Source organism: Phyllobates terribilis, unplaced genomic scaffold (assembly GCF_046119375.1).
Source record: "Phyllobates terribilis strain yellow unplaced genomic scaffold, ASM4611937v1 Scaffold_12__6_contigs__length_324123572, whole genome shotgun sequence".
In the NCBI taxonomy this organism is placed as follows: Eukaryota; Metazoa; Chordata; class Amphibia; order Anura; family Dendrobatidae; genus Phyllobates; species Phyllobates terribilis.
In genome coordinates, this window is record NW_027362772.1 from 97,320,408 (window position 1) to 97,337,322 (window position 16,915).

Genomic DNA, 16,915 nt, shown 5'->3' on the forward strand with positions numbered 1-16,915 from the left:
TAAAAAATAATGAAAAAAAACAAACAGTAGGATCTTTCTTTAGTATAAAAAACAGAGTCGCCAAGTAACCTCAATGTAATCACATTGTTCAGCTCCTGCACCTCCTCCTCCATCTCCGAAATGACCACATCAGTCACAAGCTGAAATCACTGCAGCACTGCCTTGGTCAAGCGGCAACAAGCTGTGCTGAAGATAACATGCTTAATGCTTAGGGGACAAACCGCCCAGCGCTGCAGAGTTGTTGAAAGCTGTAACACAGCCTGATCTGTGGCTCTCACCGCTGAACATACAGCCAGGCATGGTCGTGTGTGACAATGGGCGGAACCTGGTGACAGAGAAATGACAGCCGGAGTAGATACAGTTTCCCTTTATGCCAGTCCTTTCACCGAGCTAAAGAATATGGCTGTGGTGGAATACAACTCTCACTGAGAAGCAGTGTCAGAGTGAACAACATTGTGCCCACCAGAGGATTTGATTCTGAGGGCTAACCTTTCTTCCCCGCTCAAGAGCCCCATAGCTGCTGCAAAGTTATCGCTATCATGAACTCTCCTGAGGTAGAAGCCAGGGCACACCAGAGGATTCTCTGGTGGGACCGTCCAACCCTGCCGAGAAGCAGTCCTGGCTAAGAAAAGTGTGTGGGAAGGTTCCCGGACACTCTATGGCTGCTTTTTTACTGAGGTGGAAACCCACGCAAACATGGGGAGAAAATACAAAATCCTTGCAGATGTTGTCCTTGCTGGGATTTGAACCCAGGATCCCAGCTTTGCAAGGCTTCAGTGCTAACCACTATTCCAATTTGCTGTCGTTTACCCTCTAATATCTAACAAGCTGGAGAAACTTGCACCTACTGCAATTCTATCTTCAGCACCTTTGTGAAAAACTAATGTATTTGGGCAGCCACTCAGTCTACCAAATAAAATTCCTGAGAAGGAAATTGGGGATGGCTTCGCTACTGTTACTGGGAGCAGTTGTAATACCATGGCGTCGTACCATGGTTTACTGGAAATATTCCAGGCTGGTAGGAGGCAAGCAGATTCCCACAGAAAAGTACCAGCAGTAACGTTCAGGGACCCGCGCTTGTAGAAGGCAGAGACAACACCGGGAGGAATAGTGGCGGCTGGGGACCAAGCATGAAGACGAGGCATGAGGCATGAGGGTGTGAAAAGCTTCCGCCTCCACGAGCCTAAAAGGCCACATTTCAAATGCAAGCAGCTGGCCAGAAATCTGGCAGTTTAGTATTGCGGCCTGTGGGTAAGTGTGTGGCTGGCTGCATACTTGCGCTTGCATTCCAAGTAACAGAAAACTAAGCAGATGGTGGCCTCTATCATCATCATTGCCTCACCTCGGCACTATGAACTCTCCTGAAGGAGAAGCCAGGGTCCACCGGATGAGTCTCCGGATTTCTGGTGGGCCCATCCAACCCTGCCGAGAAGCAGCCCTGGCTAAGAAAAGTGTGGGGGAAGGTTCCCGGACATGCTATGGCTGCTTTTTTAATGTGGATTGGACCTGCTTATGCATGTTATTTCTCACACCGCATTGCAGATCAGGCCATTGTCCAACTCTGTAGTCATGAAATTAAAGGCGCAAAGGTAGATGTTTGTGTGTCGAAACACCATCGACAAGTGCGAGCTGATGTTGGACGGGCTGCCATTGCTTCTGCAACAAGCTACATTAGAGGACTTCATGGGAGAAATGACACCCAGAGTAGATGCGGTTTCCCTCTATGCCAGTCCTTTCACCGAGCTAAAGAATATGGCTGTGGTGAAATACAACTCTCACTGAGAAGCAGTGTCAGACTGAACAACATTGGGCCCACCAGAGGATTTGATTCTGAGGGCCCACCTTTCTCCCCCACTCAAGAGCCCCATAGCAGCTGCAAAGTTTGCGCCTATCATGAACTCTCCTGATGGAGAAGCCAGGGCACACCCGAGGATTCTCTGGTGGGCCCATCCAACCCTGCTGAGAAGCAGCCCTGGCTGAGAAAAGTGTGTGGGAAGGTTCCTAGACACTCTATGGCTGCACTTTTAATGTGGACTGGCTCCGTACCATCCCTGGCCACATTCACCTGTCCACGTGTTTGTGGTTAGGCGGTCCTTCCCAGTAAGTGCACTGGGCAGGGCACGGGTAATGTTGTGGGACCCGTGCTTGTGGAAGGCGGAGACGATACGGGGAGAAATAGTGGTGGCTGGCGACCGAGTATGGACACCCGGCCGCCGCCGGCATGAGGTTGTGAAAAGCTTCTGCCTCTACGAGCCTAAAAGGCCACATTTCAAGTGCAAGCAGCTATAGAGGACTTCCTGGGAGAAATAACAGCTGGAGTAGATATGGTTTCCCAATCCTTTCACCAAGCTAAAGAATATGGCTGTGGTGAAATACAACTCTCAGCAAAAAAAGCTGTGGACTGGCTCCGTAGCGTCCCTAGCCACATTCACTTGACCACGTGTTTGTGGTTAGGCGGTCCTTCCCAATAAGTGCACTGTGGAGGGCACAGGTAATGTTGTGGGACCCGCGCTTGTGGAAGGCTGAGACGATACCGGGAGAAATAGTGGCGGCTGGGGACCGAGTATGGACACCTGGCCGCCACCGGCATGAGGTTGTGAAAAGCTTCCACCTCCACGAGACTAAAAGGCCACATTTCAAGTGAAAACAGCTTTATAGGACTTCCTAGGAGAAATGACGGCTGGAGTAGATATGGTTTCCCAAGTCCTTTCACCGAGCTAAAGAATATGGCTGTGGTGAAATACAACTCTCTGCAAAAAAAGCTGTGGACTGGCTCCATACCGTCCCTAGCCACATTCACTTGACCACGTGTTTGTGGTTAGGCGGTCCTTCCCAGTAAGTGCACTGGGGAGGGCACGGGTAATGTTGTGGGTCCCGTGCTTGTGGAAGGTGGAGACGACACAGGGACAAATAGTGGTGGCTGGGGACCGAGTATGGATACCCGGTCGCCGCCGCCATAAGGTTGTTGACAGCTTCCACCTCCACTCGCCGAAAAGGCCACATTTCAAGTGCCAGCAGCTGTCAAAAATTTGGCAGTATAGTATTGCAGCCTGTGGGTGGGTGGGTGGCTGGCTGCATAGTTGCGCTTGCATTCCAAGGAATGGGGTAGGGACAACTGAACGCTGCACTGGGACAAGGACGTGGACGGTAATTGTTGCAAGTCTGCAACGACAGGTGCATGGTGGGAGGCATCTTCGCATACGCGAAGGATCACTTATGATGGGCACACTTTTAGGCAGTGACCTGGGAGTCAGAGATGTTTCCAGGGGTCTTCTCCATGCTGTTCCCATGTATTTCAGCACTGTATGCATGTGTCTGATGATGTGTCACACAGCACATGGCCAGATAAGGTTGTAAAATGTTAAAATGACATTTCTCAGTAAATGCACGTGTCTTGGTTGAAAGCAATGCAAAAGTACAAAAATGCATCAAAAACGCTACGTCTGAACATAGCCCAAGGTGTGGAGGAGTATTTTTGGTTTTGGTTATTTATTTTGCCTTATATACAAGTCATTATCTTGGAAAGGATGTTCCTTAACATATTTCCCAGGAAAATACCTCTGACAACGTTGTTCACAGCAGTGACCTGGGAGTCAGAAATGCTTCCAGGGGTCTTCCCCATGCTGTTCCCATGTCATTTGAGCACTGTTCCCATCGATTTGGGCAATTTTTAGGCCCTCTGCAGACCACCGGGGGGAGCCGCCTGAAAAATGCTCGAGTTTCCCATAGACTTACATTGGGCTCGTTGCTCGGGTCGATCACCCTAGTATTCCAATGTGCTCGACCAGAGCATTGAGCACCCGAGCATTTAATGCTTGCCCATCACTAGTAATGACTGTCACCAAAAATTTGGAAAACATGAGGGTCACGGGAAAGGCAGGGTAACATAAAATCAGCCATGTGTGCCAGACTGCTAACAGGCAAGACTTCCGTGTCCTCACCAAGAGGATGACTGACCATGCTCTCCTCCTCCCCCCTGTCCTCAGGCCATCCACGCTGAACAGACGGTATGACAGTTGTGCAGGTAGTACTGTCTATAGCGCATGAAACTAGCTCCTGTTCTTCCTCCTCCTCCTCTTCCTCATTGTCACCCAATCCACGTTGGGATGAGATGAGGCTGGGCTGTGTGTAATCACCCTGTATGGTTCCTTGCTCCATCTCATCGTGCTCTGCTTGCAATGCATCCTCTTTGATTTTGAGCAGAAAGCATTTCAGAAGACAGAGAAGCGGGATGGTGACATTAATTATGGCGTCATCGCCGCTCACCATCTTGGTGGAGTCCTCAAAGTTTTGGAGGATGGTACATATATCTGACATCAATGTCCACTCCTGAGGTCTTCTGTGTGAAGTCTGAACTGAATACCGACGGCATTGTTGATGCTGGTACTCAACAACTGCCCTCTTCTGCTCACAAATCCTTCCCAAGGTCTGCAGTGTAGAGTTCCAACGCGTGGGGACATCACACACCAGTCTGTGAGCCGGAAGCTGCAAACGCTGCTGAAGCTGTAGCTGACTTTCTAAAATGGGCACACAGGCGGAGAACTTTGATAAGCAGATCCGGCTGCTCCGGGTAGGTTTTGAGAAACCGCTGAACCACGAGGTTAAGCACATGGTCCAGGCATGGTCCATGTGTGAGCTCGCCTCAGAGCCGCCACCAGGTTTCTGTTATTGTCACACACGACCATGCCTGGCTGTAGGTTCAGCGGTGTCAGCCACAGATCTGCCTGCTCTTTCAGAGCTGTCCACAACTCTTCAGCATTGTGCGGTTTGTCACCTAAGCATATGAGCTTCAGCACAGTCTTTTGCCGCTTGGCTGAGGCAGTGCTGCAGTGCTTCCATTTTGTGACTGATGTGGTCATTTCGGAGACGGAGGCTGTAGAGGAGAAGGAGGCTGAGGAGGATGAGGTGCCGGAGTTGTAGACTGCGGGGGCAACCCAGATTGACCTAGGGCCAGCAATCCTCGGCGTCAGGAGGATGTGTTCTGTCCCAAGGTCTGACTGGGTCCCGGCTTCCACTACGTTAACCCAGTGTGCCGTCAGAGAGATATACTGTCCCTGCCCACAAGCACTTGTCCACGTGTCCATGGTTAGGTGGACTTTCCCTGTAACTGCATTGTTGAGAGCACGGCTAATGTTTTGGGACACATGCTTGCGTAATGCGGGGACGGCACACCGGGAGAAATAGTGGCAGCTGGGGACCGAGTACCAAGGGACGGCCGCCGCCATCAGGTTGCGGAAAGCTTCTGTCTCCACGAGCCTAAAAGGCAACAATTTGAGAGCAAGCAGTCGTGAAATGTGGGAATTTAGTAGTGCAGCCCATGGGGCGTTGGCTGCGTATTTGCGCTTGCGTTCCAAGGACTGGGGTATGGACAACTGAATGCTGCTCTGGGACAAGGATGTGCTTGCTGATGGTGCTACTTGAGAGTGTGCAATGACAGGTGCAGGGCAGGAGGCATCTTCGCATGCACCATGGACAGGGGATTGGCTTGCATGCACAATAGCGGAAGAAGCAGTGGTGTCACCCGCAGACACTGTTCCTGGACCCTGGGATTCAGCCCACAAAGTCGGGCGCTTTGCTGCCATGTGCCTGATCATGCTGGTGGTGGTCAGGCTGGTAGTTTTGTCACCCCTGCTGATGCTAGCCTGGCAGGTGGTGCAAGTGGCCTTTTTGGGGTTATCGGCAGAGTCTTTAAAAAATAACCAGTCTCGGGAAAACCTAAGAGTTGTACTGGCAACTTCCGTCGTGTTGGTGTTGCGGGGAACGGTTGCCTGCCTTCTGTCTGCGGCCACCACACTGCTTCTTCCGACCTGTTGGGGTGCTCTGCCTCCTTCCCCTGTGTGCTGCTGTCCTCGCTCTGCATGTCTTCCTGCCAGGTTGGGTCAGTTACTAAATCATACACCACCTCGTCTTCCACTTCCGCACCCTGGTCCTCCTCCTAACTTTCTGGCAATTGTGTCTCATCATCGTCCACCTCTTGTGACACTTTCCCACCGTCGCCTTCGTATGACTGTGAATGCTCAAATATTTGGACATCGCTACACGCGATCTCCTCTTGCTGTAAGCCATAATCATCAACATTAACAGAAATAAACACGTGAAATAGATCCCTCTGTGTGTAATGACTCTATATAATAGATCCCTCTGTGTGTAATGACTCTATATAATAGATCCCTCTGTGTGTAATGACTCTATATAATAGATCCCTCTGTGTGTAATGACACTATATAATAGAACCCTCTGTGTGTAATGACTCTATATAATAGATCCCTCTGCGTGTAATGACTCTATATAATAGATCCCTCTGTGTGTAATGACTCTATATAATAGATCCCTCTGTGTGTAATGACTCTATATAATAGATCCCTCTGCGTGTAATGACTCTATATAATAGATCCCTCTGCGTGTAATGACTCTATATAATAGATCCCTCTGCGTGTAATGACTCTATATAATAGATCCCTCTGCGTGTAATGACTCTATATAATAGATCGCTCTGCGTGTAATGACTCTATATAATAGATCGCTCTGCGTGTAATGACTCTATATAATAGATCCCTGTGTGTAATGACTCTATATAATAGATCCCTCTGTGTGTAATGACTCTATATAATAGATCCCTCTGTGTGTAATGACTCTATATAATAGATCCCTCTGTGTGTAATGACTCTATATAATAGATCCCTCTGCGTGTAATGACTCTATATAATAGATCCCTCTGTGTAATGACTCTATATAATAGATCGCTCTGTGTGTAATGACTCTATATAATAGATCGCTCTGTGTGTAATGACTCTATATAATAGATCGCTCTGTGTGTAATGACTCTATATAATAGATCCCTCTGTGTGTAATGACTCTATATAATAGATCCCTCTGTGTGTAATGACTCTATATTAGATCCCTCTGCGTGTAATGACTCTATATAATAGATCCCTCTGCGTGTAATGACTCTATATAATAGATCCCTCTGCGTGTAATGACTCTATATAATGGATCTCTCTGTGTGTAATGACTCTATATAATAGATCCCTCTGTGTGTAATGACTTTATATAATAGATCCCTCTGTGTGTAATGACTCTATATAATAGATCCCTCTGTGTGTAATGACTCTATATAATAGATCCCTCTGTGTGTAATGACTCTATATTAGATCCCTCTGTGTGTAATGACTGTATATAATAGATCCCCCTGCGTGTAATGACTCTATATAATAGATCGCTCTGCGTGTAATGACTCTATATAATAGATCTCTCTGCGTGTAATGACTCTATATAATAGATCCCTCTGTGTCTAATGACTCTATATAATAGATCTCTCTGCGTGTAATGACTCTATATAATAGATCTCTCTGCGTGTAATGACTCTATATAATAGATCCCTCTGTGTAATGACTCTATATAATAGATCCCTCTGCGTGTAATGACTCTATATAATGGATCTCTCTGTGTGTAATGACTCTATATAATAGATCCCTCTGTGTGTAATGACTTTATATAATAGATCCCTCTGTGTGTAATGACTCTATATAATAGATCCCTCTGTGTGTAATGACTCTATATAATAGATCCCTCTGTGTGTAATGACTCTATATTAGATCCCTCTGTGTGTAATGACTCTATATAATAGATCCCTCTGTGTGTAATGACTCTATATAATAGATCGCTCTGCGTGTAATGACTCTATATAATAGATCTCTCTGCGTGTAATGACTCTATATAATAGATCTCTCTGTGTGTAATGACTCTATATAATAGATCCCTCTGCGTGTAATGACTCTATATAATAGATCGCTCTGCGTGTAATGACTCTATATAATAGATCTCTCTGCGTGTAATGACTCTATATAATAGATCTCTCTGTGTGTAATGACTCTATATAATAGATCCCTCTGTGTGTAATGACTCTATATAATAGATCTCTCTGCGTGTAATGACTCTATATAATAGATCTCTCTGCGTGTAATGACTCTATATAATAGATCCCTCTGTGTGTAATGACTCTATATAATAGATCCCTCTGTGTGTAATGACTCTATATAATAGATCGCTCTGTGTGTAATGACTTTATATAATAGATCCCTCTGTGTGTAATGACTCTATATAATAGATCCCTCTGTGTGTAATGACTCTATATAATAGATCCCTCTGTGTGTAATGACTCTATATTAGATCCCTCTGTGTGTAATGACTGTATATAATAGATCCCCCTGCGTGTAATGACTCTATATAATAGATCGCTCTGCGTGTAATGACTCTATATAATAGATCTCTCTGCGTGTAATGACTCTATATAATAGATCCCTCTGCGTGTAATGACTCTATATAATGGATCTCTCTGTGTGTAATGACTCTATATAATAGATCCCTCTGTGTGTAATGACTTTATATAATAGATCCCTCTGTGTGTAATGACTCTATATAATAGATCCCTCTGTGTGTAATGACTCTATATAATAGATCCCTCTGTGTGTAATGACTCTATATTAGATCCCTCTGTGTGTAATGACTGTATATAATAGATCCCCCTGCGTGTAATGACTCTATATAATAGATCGCTCTGCGTGTAATGACTCTATATAATAGATCTCTCTGCGTGTAATGACTCTATATAATAGATCCCTCTGTGTCTAATGACTCTATATAATAGATCTCTCTGCGTGTAATGACTCTATATAATAGATCTCTCTGCGTGTAATGACTCTATATAATAGATCCCTCTGTGTAATGACTCTATATAATAGATCCCTCTGCGTGTAATGACTCTATATAATGGATCTCTCTGTGTGTAATGACTCTATATAATAGATCCCTCTGTGTGTAATGACTTTATATAATAGATCCCTCTGTGTGTAATGACTCTATATAATAGATCCCTCTGTGTGTAATGACTCTATATAATAGATCCCTCTGTGTGTAATGACTCTATATTAGATCCCTCTGTGTGTAATGACTCTATATAATAGATCCCTCTGTGTGTAATGACTCTATATAATAGATCGCTCTGCGTGTAATGACTCTATATAATAGATCTCTCTGCGTGTAATGACTCTATATAATAGATCTCTCTGTGTGTAATGACTCTATATAATAGATCCCTCTGCGTGTAATGACTCTATATAATAGATCGCTCTGCGTGTAATGACTCTATATAATAGATCTCTCTGCGTGTAATGACTCTATATAATAGATCTCTCTGTGTGTAATGACTCTATATAATAGATCCCTCTGTGTGTAATGACTCTATATAATAGATCTCTCTGCGTGTAATGACTCTATATAATAGATCTCTCTGCGTGTAATGACTCTATATAATAGATCCCTCTGTGTGTAATGACTCTATATAATAGATCCCTCTGTGTGTAATGACTCTATATAATAGATCGCTCTGTGTGTAATGACTTTATATAATAGATCCCTCTGTGTGTAATGACTCTATATAATAGATCCCTCTGTGTGTAATGACTCTATATAATAGATCCCTCTGTGTGTAATGACTCTATATTAGATCCCTCTGTGTGTAATGACTGTATATAATAGATCCCCCTGCGTGTAATGACTCTATATAATAGATCGCTCTGCGTGTAATGACTCTATATAATAGATCTCTCTGCGTGTAATGACTCTATATAATAGATCCCTCTGTGTGTAATGACTCTATATAATAGATCCCTCTGCGTGTAATGACTATATAATAGATCCCTCTGTGTGTAATGACTCTATATAATATAGGAGGTTCACTTTTTGTATTAAAGAACTGAAATAAAGTAACTTTTTGATGATATTCTAATTTAGTGAGATGCACCTGTATATATGAGAACTGGAGGACTAGAGCTGAGGTTATAATCGTACATGTTGGGTGCAGATGGTGGAGTAGATATTACCTGCAGTCCCATGTAACATTAGCTTTTAAGCACTGACTATTGATAGAGGTTTTTCCTCCTTCAGATGCTGTCATGAAAGATTTTGCTGCTATAAACCAATCAGAGATAATTGTGAACATTCATCATTTCGTTACTATTACACCAAGAATAACGGGACCATCACCTACGGTAAGTCCGGGATTCTCCACGGGGTCGGGACACTCGGGGACATTGTGAGAAGTAGAGAAATTACAAGTTTGTCCTTAATGAATCAAAAAACTGCAAATCCAATCAGAGGTGCAATCAGGATTATCAACTTGACGCTTTTCTTTCTATGGATAATATATTTTACTGACACGTTACAGTGGTGTGAAAAAGTTTTTGCCCCCTTCCTGATTTCTTATTCTTTTGCATGTTTGTCACTTAAATGTTTCAGATCACAAAACAAATGTAAATATTAGACAAAGATAACACAAGTAACCACAAAATGCAGTTTTTAAATGAAGGTCTTTATTATTTGGGAAAAAGAAATCCAAACCTACAGGGTCCTGTGTGAAAAAGTGATTGCCCTCTAAACCTAATAACTGGTTGGGCCCTTAGCAGCAACAATTACAATCAAGCGTTTGTGATAACTGGCAATGAGTCTTTACAACGCTCTGGAGGAATTTTGGCAGCTCATCTTTGAAGAACTGTTGTAATTCAGCCACATTGGAGGGTTTCCGATCATGAACTGCTTTTTTAAGGTCCGGCCGCAGCATCTCATTCAGATTAAGATCAGGACTTTGACTAGGCCACTCCAAAGTCTTCATTTTGTTTTTTTTTAAGTCATTCAGAGGTGTACTTGCAGGTGTGTTTTGAATCATTTTCCTGCTGTATAACCCAATTGCTCTTCAGCTTGAGGTCACGAACAGATGGCCGGACATTCTCCTTCAGGATTTTTTGGTAGACAGCAGAATTCATGGTTCCATTTACCAGAGGAGGTCTTCCAGGTCTCGAAGCAGCAAAACAGCCCCAGACCATCACAATACCACCACCATATTTTACTGTCGGTATGATGTTCCTTTTCTGAAATACTGTGTTACTTCTACGCCAGATGTAATGGGACATACACCTTCCAAAAAGTTCAACTTTTGTCTCGTCAGTCTACAGAGTATTCTCCCAAAAGTCTGGGCGACCATCAAGATGTTTTCTGGGAAAACGGAGAAGAGCCTTTATGTTCTTTTTGCTCAGCAGTCTCTTTCTTATGGTGGAGTCATGAACATCGACCTTATCTGAGGCAAGTGAGGCCTGCAGTTCTTTGGATGCTGTGTGGTCTTTTGTGTCCTCTTGGATGTGTCGTCTATGCGCTCTTGGGGTAATTTTGGTCAGCTGACCACTCCTGGGAAGGTTCACCACTGTTCCATGTTTTTGCCATTTGTGGATAATGGCTCTCAATGTGGTTCGCTGGCGTCCCAAAGCTTTAGAAATGGCTCTACAACCTTTTCCAGACTGATAGATCTCAATTACTTTGTTTCTCATTTGTTCCTGAATTTCTTTAGATCACAGCATGATGTCTAGCTTTTGAGGATCTTTTGGTCTACTTCACTTTGTCAGGCAGGTCCTATTTAAGTGATTTCTTGATTGAGAACAGGTATGGCAGTAATCAGACCTGTGTGTGGCGAGGGAAATTGTACTCAGCTTCCCAAAGATGTGATAAACCACAGTTAATTTATGTTTTAAGGGGAGGTAGGTAATCACTTTTTCACACAGGACCCTGTAGGTTTGGATTTCTTTTTCCCTTAATAATAAAGACCTTCATTTAAAAACGTCATTTTGTGATTACTTGTGTTATCTTTGTCTAATATTTACATTTGTTTTGTGATCTGAAACATTTAAGTGACAAACATGCAAAAGAATAAGAAATCAGGAAGGGCGCAGATTTACATCCAGTTCTATCTCCAAGTTTGTGCCTTATCTTTTTGGTAGATCAGCCATTTTCATACAAGTTAACAAAGGGGTTGTGACTGTCACAACCCCTCCAGGAGAACAAATCCCTTTTTACTCTTAATTGTGCAAAATACAGTACAATAGCATTACATAATAATTGTGCAAAAGAGCGATGATCACAAATATATATATGTATATGGTTAAACAGAGTGGAGCAACTGAAGTGCAGAACAATGTCTCCACCTAGTGGCATCAGAAAAGAACTACAGTTGGAACAAGCAAGCTGTGGTGGTAATAGAAGGTATACCAAATACACCAACAAAACTTATATAATTATAACAGAAAATCAAAATTATTCCAGAGAAAAGATTTATAGGTGTAAGATGACTAATGTCAGCCACATATGCAGTAGGAATATGTGCTATCAGAACAAACAGATGTAAAGTAACAATTCCTAACATGAGGATGTTATAATTACCTGGACTTGCACCCCCCTAACGCACGTTTTGCGCAATTGCTTCTTCAGAGAGGGTCTTGTTAATTTACATCTGTTTGCTCTGATAGCAGATATAGAAAGCATATTTTGTTTACAAACAGGGAAAAAAAGTGCCATATTTTTAGGGACTATCCTGGAATTTCTGGACAATTAGCAATCCACAGTGTAGTATCAGGACATGACTACATATACATAATAATTTTTTTTTATATATATATATATTTTTTTTTTTTCTCCCTGCTCTGCCAGACCAAATGGCAGAACCGATGTTTGTGTGGTGGGAGTGGGGTGGTGGGCAGTTGTCAGCATTCATTTGTGTCTGTGTCTTTAAGATGCAAGTACAAATAAAGATGCAAACCCTGGTGCATCTAGGGTCAGAGTAACAACAATATGCTCTCTGCCCCTATAACACCATAGTATGGCACAGTATGAGGGACAGTATAGAAGAGGAACAGTGTGAGGGCACAGTATAGAAGAGGAACAATGTGAGGGCACAGTATGAGGGACAGTATAGAAGAGGAACAGTGTGAGGGCACAGTATGAGGGACAGTATAGAAGAGGAACAGTGTGAGGGCACAGTATGGGGAACAGTATAGAAGAGGAACAGTGTGAAGGCACAGTATGGAGGGCAGTATAGAAGAGGAACAATGTGAGGGCACAGTATGGAGAGCAGTATAGAAGAGGAACAGTGTGAGGGCACAGTATGAGGGACAGTATAAAAGAGGAACAGTGTGAAGGCACAGTATGGAGGGCAGTATAGAAGAGGAACAGTGTGAGGGCACAGTATGGGGAACAGTATAGAAGAGGAACAGTGTGAGGGCACAGTATGGAGGGCAGTATAGAAGAGGAACAATGTGAGGGCACAGTAAGGAGGGCAGTATAGAAGAGGAACAGTGTGAGGGCACAGTATGGAGAGCAGTATAGAAGAGGAACAGTGTGAGGGCACAGTATGAGGGACAGTATAGAAGAGGAACAATGTGAGGGCACAGTAAGGAGGGCAGTATAGAAGAGGAACAGTGTGAGGGCACAGTATGGGGAGCAGTATAGAAGAGGAACAGTGTGAGGGCACAGTATGGAGAGCAGTATAGAAGAGGAACAGTGTGAGGGCACAGTATGGAGAGCAGTATAGAAGAGGAACAGTGTGAGGGCACAGTATGAGGGACAGTATAGAAGAGGAACAGTGTGGTGGCACAGTATGGAGGGCAGTATAGAAGAGGAACAGTGTGAGGGCACAGTATGAGGGACAGTATAGAAGAGGAACAGTGTGAGGGCACAGTATGGAGGGCAGTATAGAAGAGGAACAGTGTGAGGGCACAGTATGGGGGGCAGTATAGAAGAGGAACAATGTGAGGGCACAGTATGGGGAACAGTATAGAAGAGGAACAGTGTGAGGGCACAGTATGGAGGGCAGTATAGAAGAGGAACAGTGTGAGGGCACAGTATGGAGAGCAGTATAGAAGAGGAACAGTGTGAGGGCACAGTATGATGGACAGTATAGAAGAGGAACAGTGTGAGGGCACAGTATGAGGGACAGTATAGAAGAGGAACAGTGTGAGGGCACAGTATGGAGAGCAGTATAGAAGAGGAACAGTGTGAGGGCACAGTATGGGGAACTGTATAGAAGAGGAACAGTGTGAGGGCACAGTATGGAGAGCAGTATAGAAGAGGAACAGTGTGAGGGCACAGTATGAGGAGCAGTATAGAAGAGGAACAGTGTGAGGGCACAGTATGGGGAACAGTATAGAAGAGGAACAGTGTGAGGGCACAGTATGTGATGGCAGTATAGAAGAGGAACAGTGTGAGGGCACAGTATGGGGAACAGTATAGAAGAGGAACAGTGTGAGGGCACAGTATGGGGAGCAGTATAGAAGAGGAACAGTGTGAGGGCACAGTATGAGGGACAGTATAGAAGAGGAACAGTGTGAGGGCACAGTATGAGGGACAGTATAGAAGAGGAACAGTGTGAGGGCACAGTATGGGGAACAGTATAGAAGAGGAACAGTGTGAGGGCACAGTATGGAGGGCAGTATAGAAGAGGAACAGTGTGAGGGCACAGTATGGAGGGCAGTATAGAAGAGGAACAGTGTGAGGGCACAGTATGGAGGGCAGTATAGAAGAGGAACAATGTGAGGGCACAGTATGGGGGGAAGTATAGAAGAGGAACAGTGTGAGGGCACAGTATGGGGGGAAGTATAGAAGAGGAACAGTGTGAGGGCACAGTAAGGAGGGCAGTATAGAAGAGGAACAGTGTGAGGGCACAGTATGATGGACAGTATAGAAGAGGAACAGTGTGAGGGCACAGTAAGGAGGGCAGTATAGAAGAGGAACAGTGTGAGGGCACAGTATGATGGACAGTATAGAAGAGGAACAATGTGAGGGCACAGTAAGGAGGGCAGTATAGAAGAGGAACAGTGTGAGGGCACAGTATGATGGACAGTATAGAAGAGGAACAATGTGAGGGCACAGTAAGGAGGGCAGTATAGAAGAGGAACAGTGTGAGGGCACAGTATGGGGGGAAGTATAGAAGAGGAACAGTGTGAGGGCACAGTATGGGGAACAGTATAGAAGAGGAACAGTGTGAGGGCACAGTATGATGGACAGTATAGAAGAGGAACAGTGTGAGGGCACAGTATGAGGGACAGTATAGAAGAGGAACAGTGTGAGGGCACAGTATGGGGGGAAGTATAGAAGAGGAACAGTGTGAGGGCACAGTATGAGGGACAGTATAGAAGAGGAACAGTGTGAGGGCACAGTATGGAGGGCAGTATAGACGAGGAACAGTGTGAGGGCACAGTATGGAGGGCAGTATAGAAGAGGAACAGTGTGAGGGCACAGTATGGAGGGCAGTATAGAAGAGGAACAGTGTGAGGGCACAGTATGAGGGACAGTATAGAAGAGGAACAGTGTGAGGGCACAGTATGGAGGGCAGTATAGAAGAGGAACAGTGTGAGGGCACAGTATGGAGGGCAGTATAGAAGAGGAACAGTGTGAGGGCACAGTAAGGAGGGCAGTATAGAAGAGGAACAGTGTGAGGGCACAGTATGGGGAACAGTATAGAAGAGGAACAGTGTGAGGGCACAGTATGGGGAACAGTATAGAAGAGGAACAGTGTGAGGGCACAGTATGGAGGGCAGTATAGAAGAGGAACAATGTGAGGGCACAGTAAGGAGGGCAGTATAGAAGAGGAACAGTGTGAGGGCACAGTATGGGGGGAAGTATAGAAGAGGAACAGTGTGAGGGCACAGTATGGAGGGCAGTATAGACGAGGAACAGTGTGAGGGCACAGTATGGAGGGCAGTATAGAAGAGGAACAGTGTGAGGGCACAGTATGAGGGACAGTATAGAAGAGGAACAGTGTGAGGGCACAGTATGGAGGGCAGTATAGACGAGGAACAGTGTGAGGGCACAGTATGGAGGGCAGTATAGAAGAGGAACAGTGTGTGGGCACAGTATGGGGAACAGTATAGAAGAGGAACAGTGTGAGGGCACAGTATGGGGAACAGTATAGAAGAGGAACAGTGTGAGGGCACAGTATGGAGGGCAGTATAGAAGAGGAACAATGTGAGGGCACAGTAAGGAGGGCAGTATAGAAGAGGAACAGTGTGAGGGCACAGTATGGGGGGAAGTATAGAAGAGGAACAGTGTGAGGGCACAGTATGAGGGACAGTATAGAAGAGGAACAGTATGAGGGCACAGTATGAGGGACAGTATAGAAGAGGAACAGTGTGAAGGCACAGTATGGAGGGCAGTATAGAAGAGGAACAATGTGAGGGCACAGTATGGGGAACAGTATAGAAGAGGAACAGTGTGAGGGCACAGTATAGAGGGCAGTATAGAAGAGGAACAGTGTGAGGGCACAGTATGAGGGACAGTATAGAAGAGGAACAGTGTGAGGGCACAGTATGAGGGACAGTATAGAAGAGGAACAGTGTGAGGGCACAGTATGGAGAGCAGTATAGAAGAGGAACAGTGTGAGGGCACAGTATGATGGACAGTATAGAAGAGGAACAGTGTGAGGGCACAGTATGATGGACAGTATAGAAGAGGAACAGTGTGAGGGCACAGTATGAGGGACAGTATAGAAGAGGAACAATGTGAGGGCACAGTATGGAGGGCAGTATAGAAGAGGAACAGTGTGAGGGCACAGTATGAGGGACAATATAGAAGAGGAACAGTGTGAAGGCACAGTATGGAGGGCAGTATAGAAGAGGAACAATGTGAGGGCACAGTATGGGGAACAGTATAGAAGAGGAACAGTGTGAGGGCACAGTATGGGGAACAGTATAGAAGAGGAACAGTGTGAGGGCACAGTATGGGGAACAGTATAGAAGAGGAACAGTGTGAGGGCACAGTATGGAGGGCAGTATAGAAGAGGAACAATGTGAGGGCACAGTAAGGAGGGCAGTATAGAAGAGGAACAGTGTGAGGGCACAGTATGGGGGGAAGTATAGAAGAGGAACAGTGTGAGGGCACAGTATGAGGGACAGTATAGAAGAGGAACAATGTGAGGGCACAGTAAGGAGGGCAGTATAGAAGAGGAACAGTGTGAGGGCACAGTATGGGGGGAAGTATAGAAGAGGAACAGTGTGAGGGCACAGTATGGGGAACAGTATAGAAGAGGAACAGTGTGAGG